The following is an 11775-nucleotide window of genomic DNA, read 5'->3' as shown; positions in this document are numbered from 1 at the left end:
GAAAAGGGGATATGAAGACAATTGCTTTCACAAAATGAATGGCTACAATCTGGAGGATTATGTCAGAGGACAGTGGAGGCAGATTCATTGATGACTTTCAATGGAGAACTGAATCAGTACCTGAAGTGAAAGGATGTGCAGAACTGTGAGGAAAAGGCAGGGCATTGAGGCTAGTAGATTTGAAGGGCTGAATAGTCTGATTCTGTGCTTTTATGCTTGTGAATCAATGACGTCTAACTGGAAAGGTTTAGCGTGCCCTAGATGCTGTGCGACTGGTATTTTTATATAGGACAACACCATTAGCGTTCAGTGAGTAACTGAATCTCATCAATCCAAGCTGTAAGCAGAAAATTGTCCTATCCACGGGGAGCTGTGTCATCACTAACAAGATTACTGAGCCGCTCACAAGTTCACATGAAGATTAATGTGATGCTGTCGAAGAAGTTATAAGTCTTTTTGCCAGGCTTGCCTTCTTCCAGGTTTGTGCATCTATTTTCAGATCAGTTCAGTCTGGAGTTAATGCAGAATCTTCACTGATTCAATGATAAAGACATTTTCATGGCAGAGATTGTACTGTGGTACTGCCTCTTCATCACAAGAGGATTTGAGTATTGGAGCAGTGAATTCTTCCTTCAATTATACAGGAGCTTGGCTAGACCCTGCCCTGGAGTAGTCTTTGCAGGTTTGGTCTCCTTATCTCAGAGAAGATATCATTACCACAGAGAGAGTGCAATAAAGATTCGCCTGTCTAGTTCCTGGAATGTTGGGGCTGTCTCCTGGAGAGTGACTGGGGCAAACTGAGCCTGGATTCTCTGGAGTTTTGAAGAACAAGAGGTGACTTCATTGAAATGTACAAAACATTTAAAGGGATAGACAGGAAGGGTTCAGGTCAGATATTTCTCCTGGTTGGGGAATCTAGAACCCATAGCACAGTTTAATAATAAGGGGAATGCCACTTATATCTGAGACGAGGAGAATTTATTTACTGAGTGTTGTGAACCTTTGGAATTCTGCACCACAGGGCACTGTGGAAGATTAGTCTGAGTCTGTTTAATAGGAGCTAATTTTAGTTGAATCACATTTCAACAATTGTTCCACAGGTTCCAATTCTTGAGCAAAAACAACCCGACCACACAAGTTATTCACGAATCATGTTTGAAAAACTTCAGGGAATTATATTCCACCATTACATTACATTGGAACTGAAGTAGGCCATTCAGCCCATCGAGTTTGCTCTGCCATTCAATGACATCATGGCTGATCTGACAATCCTCAACTCCACTTTCCTGCCCTCTCCCCATAACCCTGATCCCCTTACCAATCAGGAACCTATGTGCCTCTGTCTTAAAGACACTCAATGTCCTGGCCTCCACAGCCCTGTGTGACAATGAGCTCCACAGATTCATCACCTTCTGGCTGAAGGAATGCTCCTTCATCTCAGTTCTAAAGGCTCATTCCTTCACTCTGAGGCTGTGCCCTCAGGTCCTAGTCTCTCCTATTAGTGGAAACATCTTCTCCATGTCCACTCTCTCCAGGTCTCTAGTATTCTGTGAGTTTCAATCAGATCCTGCCCCATCCTTCTAATCTGTGTTGAGTGGTGGTGAGTGAGACCTTAGGGCGAGCACAGGTCCTGGCAACGGGCTTGGTGCCTGAGGATCAGAGGCTTCACCATTGGTTGGGTTCAGTGTAGATGGTGATGGAAGGGCATCACATTGACATTAAGGTGGGTCTAGCAGTGATGGATGCCTCTCTGACGTTGATTGGTCTAGCGCAAGTGGGGGTGGGGTGGGGGGTGTGGGGTGCAGGGGTGTAGGAATATCGGCCCAACAGTGAAAGCTGGTGCCAGAGGATCGGCCACTTCGATGTTGATCAGATCCGGCATAGATGGTGGCTGTGTCAGGGCGATGGTGACATTGATGGTGGTGAGCTAGCTCAGGACTGATGGACTCTCTTTAAGCTATATCTTTCTTTTCTTTCTTATTCTTAAATTATTCAAAATGGCATCGGATTGTGTCACTAGTGAAAAAGCTTTTCACTATATTTTACTGTTTTTCTCACGTGACAATAAAATCATTCATTCCACGGCAGACCCAGAGTCTTCAACTGGTCCTTATACGACCAGCCCTTCACCCCAAGGGATTATTCTTGTAAACCTCCCCTGGACCCCCCCCTCCAACACCAGCATTTTCTTCCTGAGATACAGGGCTCCAAAACAACTGACAATATTCCAAAAGTGGTCTGACCAGAGCCTTATACAGCCTTAGCAGTACATCCCTGCTCTTTTATTCTAGCCTTCTCAATAAATGCTAACATTGCATTTCAATGTTTAGGGAGTTAGGAGACAAGTTAAAAAGTAGGACCTCAGAGGTAGTGATCTCAGGATTTCTAGCAGTGCCACGTGCTAGTCAGAGTAGAAATGAAAGAATAGGCAGGATAAATGAGTGGCTTGAGGAATGGTGCAGGAGGGAGGGGTTCAGATTTTTGGGACATTGGGACCGGTTCTGGGGGAGGTGGGACTATTACAAATCAGACGGTCTACACCTGGGCAGGACTGGAGCCAATGTCCTAGGGGCTGCTTTGCTAACGCTGTTGCGGAGGGTTTAAACTAATGTGGCAGGGGGATGGGAACCAAATGAGGAGGTTAGTGGACAGTAAGGAGGTAGTAACTAAAGCCTGTGAGGAACTAGATAATGAAGTCAGTGTGACCAAGGGGAAGAGTAGGCAGAGAGCAGCTGATGAACGCAAAGGGACGGGTGGTCTGAGGTGCATTTGTTTTAATGTGAGAAGTGTAGTAGGTAAGGTAGATGAACTTAGGGCTTGGATTAGTACCTGGGAGTATGATGTTATTGCTATTACTGAGACTTGGTTGAGGGAAGGGCAAGATTGGCAACTAAATATCCCAGGATATAGATGCTTCAGGCGGGATAGAGAGGGAGGTAAAAGGGGCGGAGGAGTTGCATTACTGGTCAAAGAGGATATCACAGCTGTGCTGAAGGAGGGCACTATGGAGGACTCGAGCAGTGAGGCAAGATGGGCAGAGCTCAGAAATAGGAAGGGTGTGGTAACAATGTTGGGGCTGTACTACAGGCCTCACAACAGCAAGCGTGAGATAGAGGTACAAATATGTGGACAGATTATGGAAAGATGTGGGAGCAACACGGTGGTGGTGATGGGAGATTTTAGTTTTCCCAACATTGACTGGGATTCACTTAGTGTTGGGGGTTTAGATGGAGCAGAATTTGTAAGGATCATCCCGGAGGGTTTTCTAGAGCAGTATGTAAACAGTCCAACTCGGGAAGGGGCCATACTGGACCTGGTGTTGGGGAATGAGCCCGGCCAGGTGGTAGAAGTTTCAGTACAGGATTACTTTGGGAATAGTGATCACAATTCCGTAAGTTTTAGAATATTCATGGACAAAGACGAGAGTGGTCCTAAAGGAAGAGTGCTAAACTGGGGGAAGGCCAACTATAGCAAGATTCGACAGGAGCTGGGGAATGTGGATTGGGAGCAGCTGTTTGAGGGTAAATCCACACTTGACGTGTGGGATGCTTTTAAAGAGAGATTGATTAGAGTACAGGACAGACATGTCCCTGTGAAAATGAGGGATAGAAAGGGCAAGATTAGGGAACCATGGATGACAGGTGAAATTGTGAGACCAGCAAAGAGGAAAAAGGAAGCGCACATAAGGTCTAGGCGACTGAAAACAGATGAAGCTTTGGAAGAATATCGGGAAAGTAGGACCAATCTGAAATGAAGAATTAAGAGGGCTAAAAGGGGTCATGAAATATCTTTAGCAAACAGGGTTAAGGAAAATCCCAAAGCCTTTTATTCGTACATAAGGAGCAAGAGGGTAACTAGAGAAAGGGTTGGCCCACTCAAGGACAAAGGAGGGAAGTTATGCGAGGAGTCAGGGAAAATGAGTGAGATTCTTAATGAGTACTTTGCGTCAGTATACACTGAGGAGAGGGACATGACGGATGTTGAGGTTAGGGATAGATGTTTGATTACTCTAGGTCAAGTCAGCATAAGGAGACGGGACGTATTGGGTATTCTAAAAGGCATTGGGGCGGACAAGTCCCCAGGTCCGGATGGGATCTGTCCCAGGTTACTGAGGGAAGCAAGAGAGGAAATTGCTGGGGCCTTAACAGATATCTTTGCAGTATCCTTGAGCACGGGTGAGGTCCCGGAGGACAGGAGAATTGCTAATGTTGTCCCCTTGTTTAAGAAGGGTAGCAAGGATAATCCAGGTAATTATAGACCGGTGAGCCTGACGTCAGTGGTGGGGAAGCTGCTGGAGAAGATACTGAGGGATAGGATCTATTTACATTTGGAAGAAAATGGGCTTATTAGTGATAGGCAGCATGGTTTTGTGCAGGGAAGGTCATGTCTTACCAACTTGATAGAATTCTTTGAGGAAGTGACAAAGTTGATAGATGAGGGAAGGGCTGTGGATGTCATATACATGGACTTCAGTAAGGCGTTTGATAAGGTTCCCCATGGTGGGCTGATGGAGAAAGTGAAGTTGTATGGGGTCCAGGCTGTATTAGTTAGATGGATAGAGAACTGGCTGGGCAACAGGAGACAGAGAGTTGTAGTGGAAGGGAGTTTCTCAAAATGGAGAACTGTGACCAGTGGTGTTCCACAGGGATCTGTGTTGGGACCACTGTTGTTTGTGTTATACATAAATGATCTGGAGGAAGGTATAGATGGTCAGAGATAGTAGGAATTGCAGATGCTGGAGAATCTGAGATAACAAGGTATAGAGCTGCTTGGCCTGCTGTGTTCATCCAGCTCTACACCTTGTTATCTCAGATGGTCTGATTAGCAAGTTTGCAGATGACACTAAGATTGGTGGAGTAGCAGGTAGTGAAGGGGACTGTTGGAGAATGCAGCAGAATATAGATAGATTGGAGAGTTGGGCGGAGAAATGGCAGATGGAGTTCAATCCAGGCAAATGCGAGGTGATGCATTTTGGAAGATCCAACTCAAGAGCGAACTATACGGTAAATGGAAAAGCCCTGGGGAAAATTGATACACAGAGAGATCTGTGTGTTCAGGTCCATTGTACCCTGAAGGTGGCAACACAGGTCCATAGCATGGTCAAGAAGGCATACGGCATGCTTTCATTCATCGGACGGGGTATTGAGTACAAGAGTTGGCAGGTCATGTTACAGTTGTATAGGACTTTGGTTCGACCACATTTGGAATACTGCGTACGGTTCTGGTCGCCACATTACCAAAAGGATGTGGATGTTTTGGAGAGGGTGCAGAGGAGGTTCACCAGGATGTTGCCTGGTATGGAGGGTGCTAGCTATGAAGAGAGGTTGAGTAGATTAGGATTATTTACATTAGAAAGACGGAGATTGAGGGGGGGACCTGATTGAGGTCTACACAATCATGAGAGGTGTAGACAGGGTGGATAGCAAGAAGCTTTTTCCCAGAGTGGGGGACTCAATTACTAGGGGTCACGATTTCAAGGTGAGAGGGGAAAAGTTTAAGGGAGATATGCGTGGAAAGTTCTTTACGGAGAGGGTGGTGGGTGCCTGGAACGCGTTACCAGCGGAGGTGGTAGAGGCGGGCATGAAAGCGTCATTTAAGATGTATCTAGACAGATACATGAATGAGCAGGGAGCAGAGGGATACAGATCCTTGGAAAATAGGCGACAGGTTTAGATAGAGGATCTGGATCAGCGCAGGCTTGGAGGGCTGAAGGGCCTGTTCCTGTGCTGTAATTTTCTTTGTTCTTTGTTGTTTGTTCACTTCCTAACTGTCAACCAAATCTGCATGTTAACCCAAAGAGAATCCTGAACTATGGCTCCCAAGTCCCTTTGTGCTTCAGATTTCCAAAGCCTTTCCCCATTTAGAAAATAGAAAAACAACCACAGCTTCCCCTTTGTCCATCCGCTTATTACCTCCTCAAAAAATTTCAGTACATTCATCAGGAATGATTTCCCCTCCAAGAAGCCATGCTGACTCAATCTGATTTTTTAAAGTATTTCTAAACACTCTGTTGTTACACCCTGTATAACAGACTCAAACATTTGCCCGATAACAGACATTAAGCTAACTGGCCGGCAGAGACCTGTATTTTGAACCCTTCCTTCCCCTAAACAAAGCTGTTGCATTGCATCCTCTGGGACTTTTCCAGAATCTAAGGATTCCTGGAAGATTCCTCCCATTGCATTCACTATCTCTGTAGCTACTTCCTATAATAACCCAGAATGCACCCCCCCCTCAAACAGGTTCAGGGGACTATGCGTCATTAGCCCTGTTAGTTTATTTTTATTTGCTTTTGCATGTGAGTGTCTCTGGCTAGGCCAGCATTTATTGCCCGTCCCTAGTTGCCCCTTGAGAAGGTGGTGGTGAGCTGCCTTCTTGAACCACTGCAGTCCATGTGCTGTAGGTAGACCCGCAATGCCCTCAGGGAGGGAATTCCAAGATTTTGATGCAGTGACAGTGAAAGAGCAGTGATATATTTCCAAGCCAGGATGGTGAGTGGCTTGGAGGGGAACTTGCAGGGGGTGGTGTTCCCATGTACCTGCTGCCCTTGTCCTTCTAGATGGAAGTGGTCGTGGGTTTGGAAGGTGCTGTCTGAGGATCTTTGGTGAATTTCTGCAGTGTATCTTGTAGATAGTACACACTGCTGCTACTGAGCATTGCTGGTGGAGGGAGTGGATGCTTGTGGATGTCAATCCATTGGGCTGCTTTGTCCTGGATGGTGTCGAGCTTCTTGAGTGTTGTTGGAGCTGCCCCCATCCAGGCAAGAGGGGAGTATTCCATCACATTCCTGACTTGTGCCTTGTAGATGGTGGACAGGCTTTGGGGAGTCAGGAGGTGAGTTACTCACTGCAGTATTCCAAGCCTTTGACCTGTTCTTGGAGCCACAATCTTTGTACAGCTAGTCCAGTTCAGTTTCTGGTCAATGGTAACCCCCAGGATGTTGATAGTGGGGGATTCAGTGATGGTAACACCATTGAATGTAAAGGAGTGATGGTTAGATTGTCTCTTATTGGTGATGGTCATAGCCTGGCATTTGTGTGATGCAAATGTCACTTGCCACTTGTCAGCCCAAGCCTGGATATTGTTCAGATCTTGTTGCATGTGAACATGGACTGCTTCAGTATCTGGGGAGTCACGAATGGTGCTGAACATTGTGCAATTATCGGTGAACATCCCCCCTTATGAACTTATGATGGAGGGAAAGTCATTGCTGAAGCAGCTGGAGATGGTTGGGCCGAGGACACTACCCTGAGGAACTCCTGCAGAGGTGTCCTGGAACCCTTGAGGTTTCCCTAGCACTTTTTTCTCCACTGAGCGTTCCTGTATTTATTTCCTCTCCTGTTTTAACCCTTGATTATTTCATAATTTGGAGATGATATTAGTGTCTTCTGCTGTCAAGGCTGATCTAATTTACTTATTCAACTCTTCGGCCATTTCCTGGTTCCCTGTTAGTATTTCACCAGCCACATTCTCTGAGTAACCTATGTTCACATTGGCCTCACTCTTCCTTTCTATGTATTGAAAGAAACTCTTTAGTTTTTATATTACTTCCAAGGTCATGCTCAAAATTTACTTTGGAATCATATATTCATAGAATCCCTACAGTGCAGAAAGAATCAACTTGACCCATCAAGTGTACACCAACCCTCCAACCACACCACCCAGACCCTCTGCACCCCCTCATCCCTTAACCCTAACCTATCGCATTCCCCATGGCTAACCCACCTGGCCTTACACATCCCTGGGCACTATGGAAATTTAGCATGGCCAGTCCACCCAACCTGCACATCTTTGGACTGTGAGAGGAAACCCACACAGACACAGGGAGAATATGCAAACTCCACACAGACAGTCACTCAAGGCTAGAATTGAATCCAGGTCCCTGGGGCTGTGAGGCAGCAGTGCTAACCACTGAGCCATCGTCCCATCATTTTTCTCCTGTGACTAATTCTTTGGTCATGTTTCATTGGTTTTTAAAACTTACCCAATCTTCTGATTTATCACCGATCTTGATCACATGATATGTTTTTCTGTCAGTGTGATACTATCCTTACCTTCCATGGTTAATCGTGGTTGGTTTATCCATTTCCTAGAATATCACCGGGAGATATCTTTGCTGTGAGCCATTATTGATTTCCTAAACAGCTGCCATTTTTCCTTGTCTTTGCTAAACTCCTTTCCCAGTCCCCTCCAGCCAGCTCTGCCCTCATTCCTTTGCAATTACCTTTATTTTGAGTTTAGCATGGTTATTTCTGATCCAAATTCCTCTGCCTCAAACTGAATGCTAACTTGTACCATGTTATGGTCACTGTTTCCAAGCGGATCTTTTACTCTGACATCATTTATTGAACTTGCCTCATTAGTCTTCACCAGATCCAAAACGCCCTGATCCCTGGTTGGATCCACAACAAATTGTTCCAGGAAACAGTCCCGAATACACTCTGTGAATTCTTCCTCTGTCAATCTGACTACCCCAATCTACATGAAGATTAAAGTTACTTTTGATTAATGTACTGCCTTTGTCATTATCTCTTGATTTATTCTCTGCCCCACTGTGTACATATTGTTAGGGGCCTATAGACTACTTCAGTGTCATCTTCCCCTTTTCATTTCTTACCAACTTCCATTTGGATTCTGCATCCTCCGATCTAAGATCATTCCTTGCTATCACACTTATTCCATCCCTTACCAACAGAGTTACCCCATCACCTATTCCTTCCTGTCTGTCACATAGTCACATAGCCCTCAATATTTAGTCCCAGCTTTGATCTCCTTGTGACCGTGTTTCCGTAATGACTATAAGATCAGGCCCATTAATCTGTATTTGAACAGTTAGCTCACTTATTTTGTTCCAAATAGTTTGAGCATTCAACTAAAGAGCCATTCATTTTGCCTTTTGACCATTTTTCTCTCTGTGAGCCACTTTATTGATGTTTTATACTGTTAGTCTGTACTTTCTTGTCCCTCTCTGTGTGTCATCATCCAAATAGCTGCCCTGTAATGCCATACCCTCTTGCTTTGTAAGCCTACATTGTCTCTCTCCTAAACCATCCCTCCTGATTAGTTTAAAACCCTCCCTACAGTCCTGGATACTCACTCTCCCAGGACTCGTCCCAGCACAGACATGGACTGCAGTGGTTCAGGAAGGCAGCTCATCACCACTTTCTCCAGGGGCTACTAGGGATGGGGTAATAAATGCTGGGCCCAGCCAGCGACACCCACATCCCATGAATCAACAAAAAATCAACAGCTCCCTCTCCCCAAGGCCTGTTCCCAGTGTCCCACAAACTGAACAACAGTCCACCTGCCCCAATCTTTCAGCTACGCATTTAACTTTTGGTCTTGATTTACCCAGTGCCAGTTTGCCGAGGTTTCCGGTGGTAATCCTGAGGTTATTACTTTGGAGACTCTGCTTTCAAATTTAACTCATAACCGTTCAGAATCTTTCAGCAAAGCCTCCTCTCTAGACTGGCCAATGTTGTTGGTGCCGAGGTGGACAATGACAATTGGATCCCTGCCCTCCCTCTCCAGGGTGCACTATCTTCAGGACTCCTGCTTCCAGCTGCAGAAAACAGTATCTGTCCCCTAATTAGACTGTCCCCTACTACAGCTACATTCTTATATACTGCTCCCCCTCCTAGAATGGCTCCCTGTACCAAGATGCATGGTCACTTGGTTCATCCTCCCTGCAGTTCCCACTCTCACCCCCACAGCCTGTAAGAACCTTCTCACTGTTGGCCAATTGTAGGACCCCAGGCCCTTTGAGTGGTACCCCCTGAGTCTCCATTTCTGCCTCAATTGCAGCGATACCCTCCTGTGCCTGATCACAGTCCAATTTTGAATGACTTCATCTGAAGGGTGTGACTACATCAGGAGGAGGCTTTCTAGTAACCCCCTACCACCTACCACACACCCCACCCCCAAACCCCCACCCCCATCCCCAGCCCCACCCCCAGTTGATGTGGTGCAGCGTCTGCAGCTCAGACTCCAGCTCCTCAACTCAGATCCAAACTTTTTCGAGCTGCAAACACTATCTCCAGATGTGTTCACCCTGGATCCTATTGGTGTCCAGCAGCTCTCACATGTTGCAGCAGCAACACACCACCTGCTCTGCCGTCACTATTGCATTTGATTTCATTTATAAATTAATTCCTCGAGATTCTGTGCTCTTTACACTTCACTGTTCTGAAGTACTGTTTGTAAACTAAAAAGAGAAAAGAAATCTAATACTTAAGCAATTTTTTTAAGAAAACAGAGGAATAGGGGAGGCAATGGCCTAGTGGCATTATCACTAGACTGTTAATCCAGAGATCCAGATAATGTTTTGGGAACCCAGGTTTGAATCCTGCCATGGCAGATGGTGGAATTTAAATTCAATAAATATCTGGAATTAAGAGTCTAATGTTGACCATGAATCCATTATCGATTGTTGGGGGAAAAACCCATCTGGTTCACTAATGTCCTTTAGGGAAGGCCTACATGTGACTCCAGATTCACAGCAATGTGGTTGACTCTTAACAGCCCTGTGGATGGCAAATAAACGCTGCCTGGCCAGCGACACCCTCATCCCGTGAATGAATAAAGGAAAAAAACAGAATACACTGGAACCTTAAACACAAACCAAAGTCCTTGCTTTTCCCTGCAGTCCCATCCCACTGTGGTTTCTAACATCTCTCTACTGCTGGTCTCACTGCAGACCGACCATTCGATCCACACCCTTTACCCTCTCCCATTCACCTCTCGCTCTAGTCAGTTACTTTTTGCAGTAATTCCTGGTTAAAACACCTTTGCTCCACTTTGAAAGGATTTCCTAACAGTAGTCAGTAACTCACTTACCCTCAGTCTCATGTTGACCAGGTTCCTGACAACCTTGGTAATCCGTTCCCTTGAATGTGGCCCTATCTCCCTGAATTATTACCTCTCTCTCTCTCTCTCCCTGTCTCTCTCTGACTATAAGGACATCTCAGAACCTCTTGTAAAAACTGAAAGAACTGCGGATGCTGTAAATCAGGAACAAAAACAGAAGTTGCTGGAAAAGCTCAGCATGTCTGGCAGCATCTGTCAAGAAAAAATCAGGGTTAACGTTTCGGGTCTGGTGAGGAACCTGGGGAAGTTCTGAGGAAGGGTCACCGGACCGGAAACGTTAACCCTGTTTTTTTCTTTCTCAGAACCTCCTGTTCCCGGTATATCTCTCACCAATGACCAATCCTGACATGATGGTTTAAGAAACTGAATTATTGAAATTTTGAAAATGACAACTCATTATCAGTCACAATGAGGCTGATGGTTCATTAATGACCTTTAGGAAAGGGAATCTGTCAAACGTACCTGGTCTGGGATCACTTGTGACCATGTCCCACATCATAGGGGGAGGCAATGGCCTAGTGGTATTATCGCTGGACAGTTAATCCAGAGACCCAGATAACGTTCTGGGAACCTGGGTTTGAATCCCACCACAGCAGATGGTGGAATTTGAATTCAATAAATATCTGGAATTAAGAATCTAATGATGACCATGAATCTATTGTTGATTGTTGGAAAAACCCATCTGGTTCACTAACGTCCTTTAGGGAAGGAAACTGCCATCACGTGACTCCAGACCCACAGCAATGTGGTTGACTCTTAACTGCCCTGCAGTTAGGGATGGGCAATAAATGCTACCTGGCCAGTGACGCCCTCATCCCGTGAATGAATAAAGGAAAGAAAGCTCCTCCGAAAAGAGCCACTCGGTTTGGTGTTTGATTTTGATTTGATTTGATTTGTTGTAGTCTTCGT

Source organism: Rhincodon typus, chromosome 16 (assembly GCF_021869965.1).
Source record: "Rhincodon typus isolate 14 chromosome 16, sRhiTyp1.1, whole genome shotgun sequence".
In the NCBI taxonomy this organism is placed as follows: domain Eukaryota; kingdom Metazoa; phylum Chordata; class Chondrichthyes; order Orectolobiformes; family Rhincodontidae; genus Rhincodon; species Rhincodon typus.
This window is presented reverse-complemented; position numbering follows the sequence as displayed.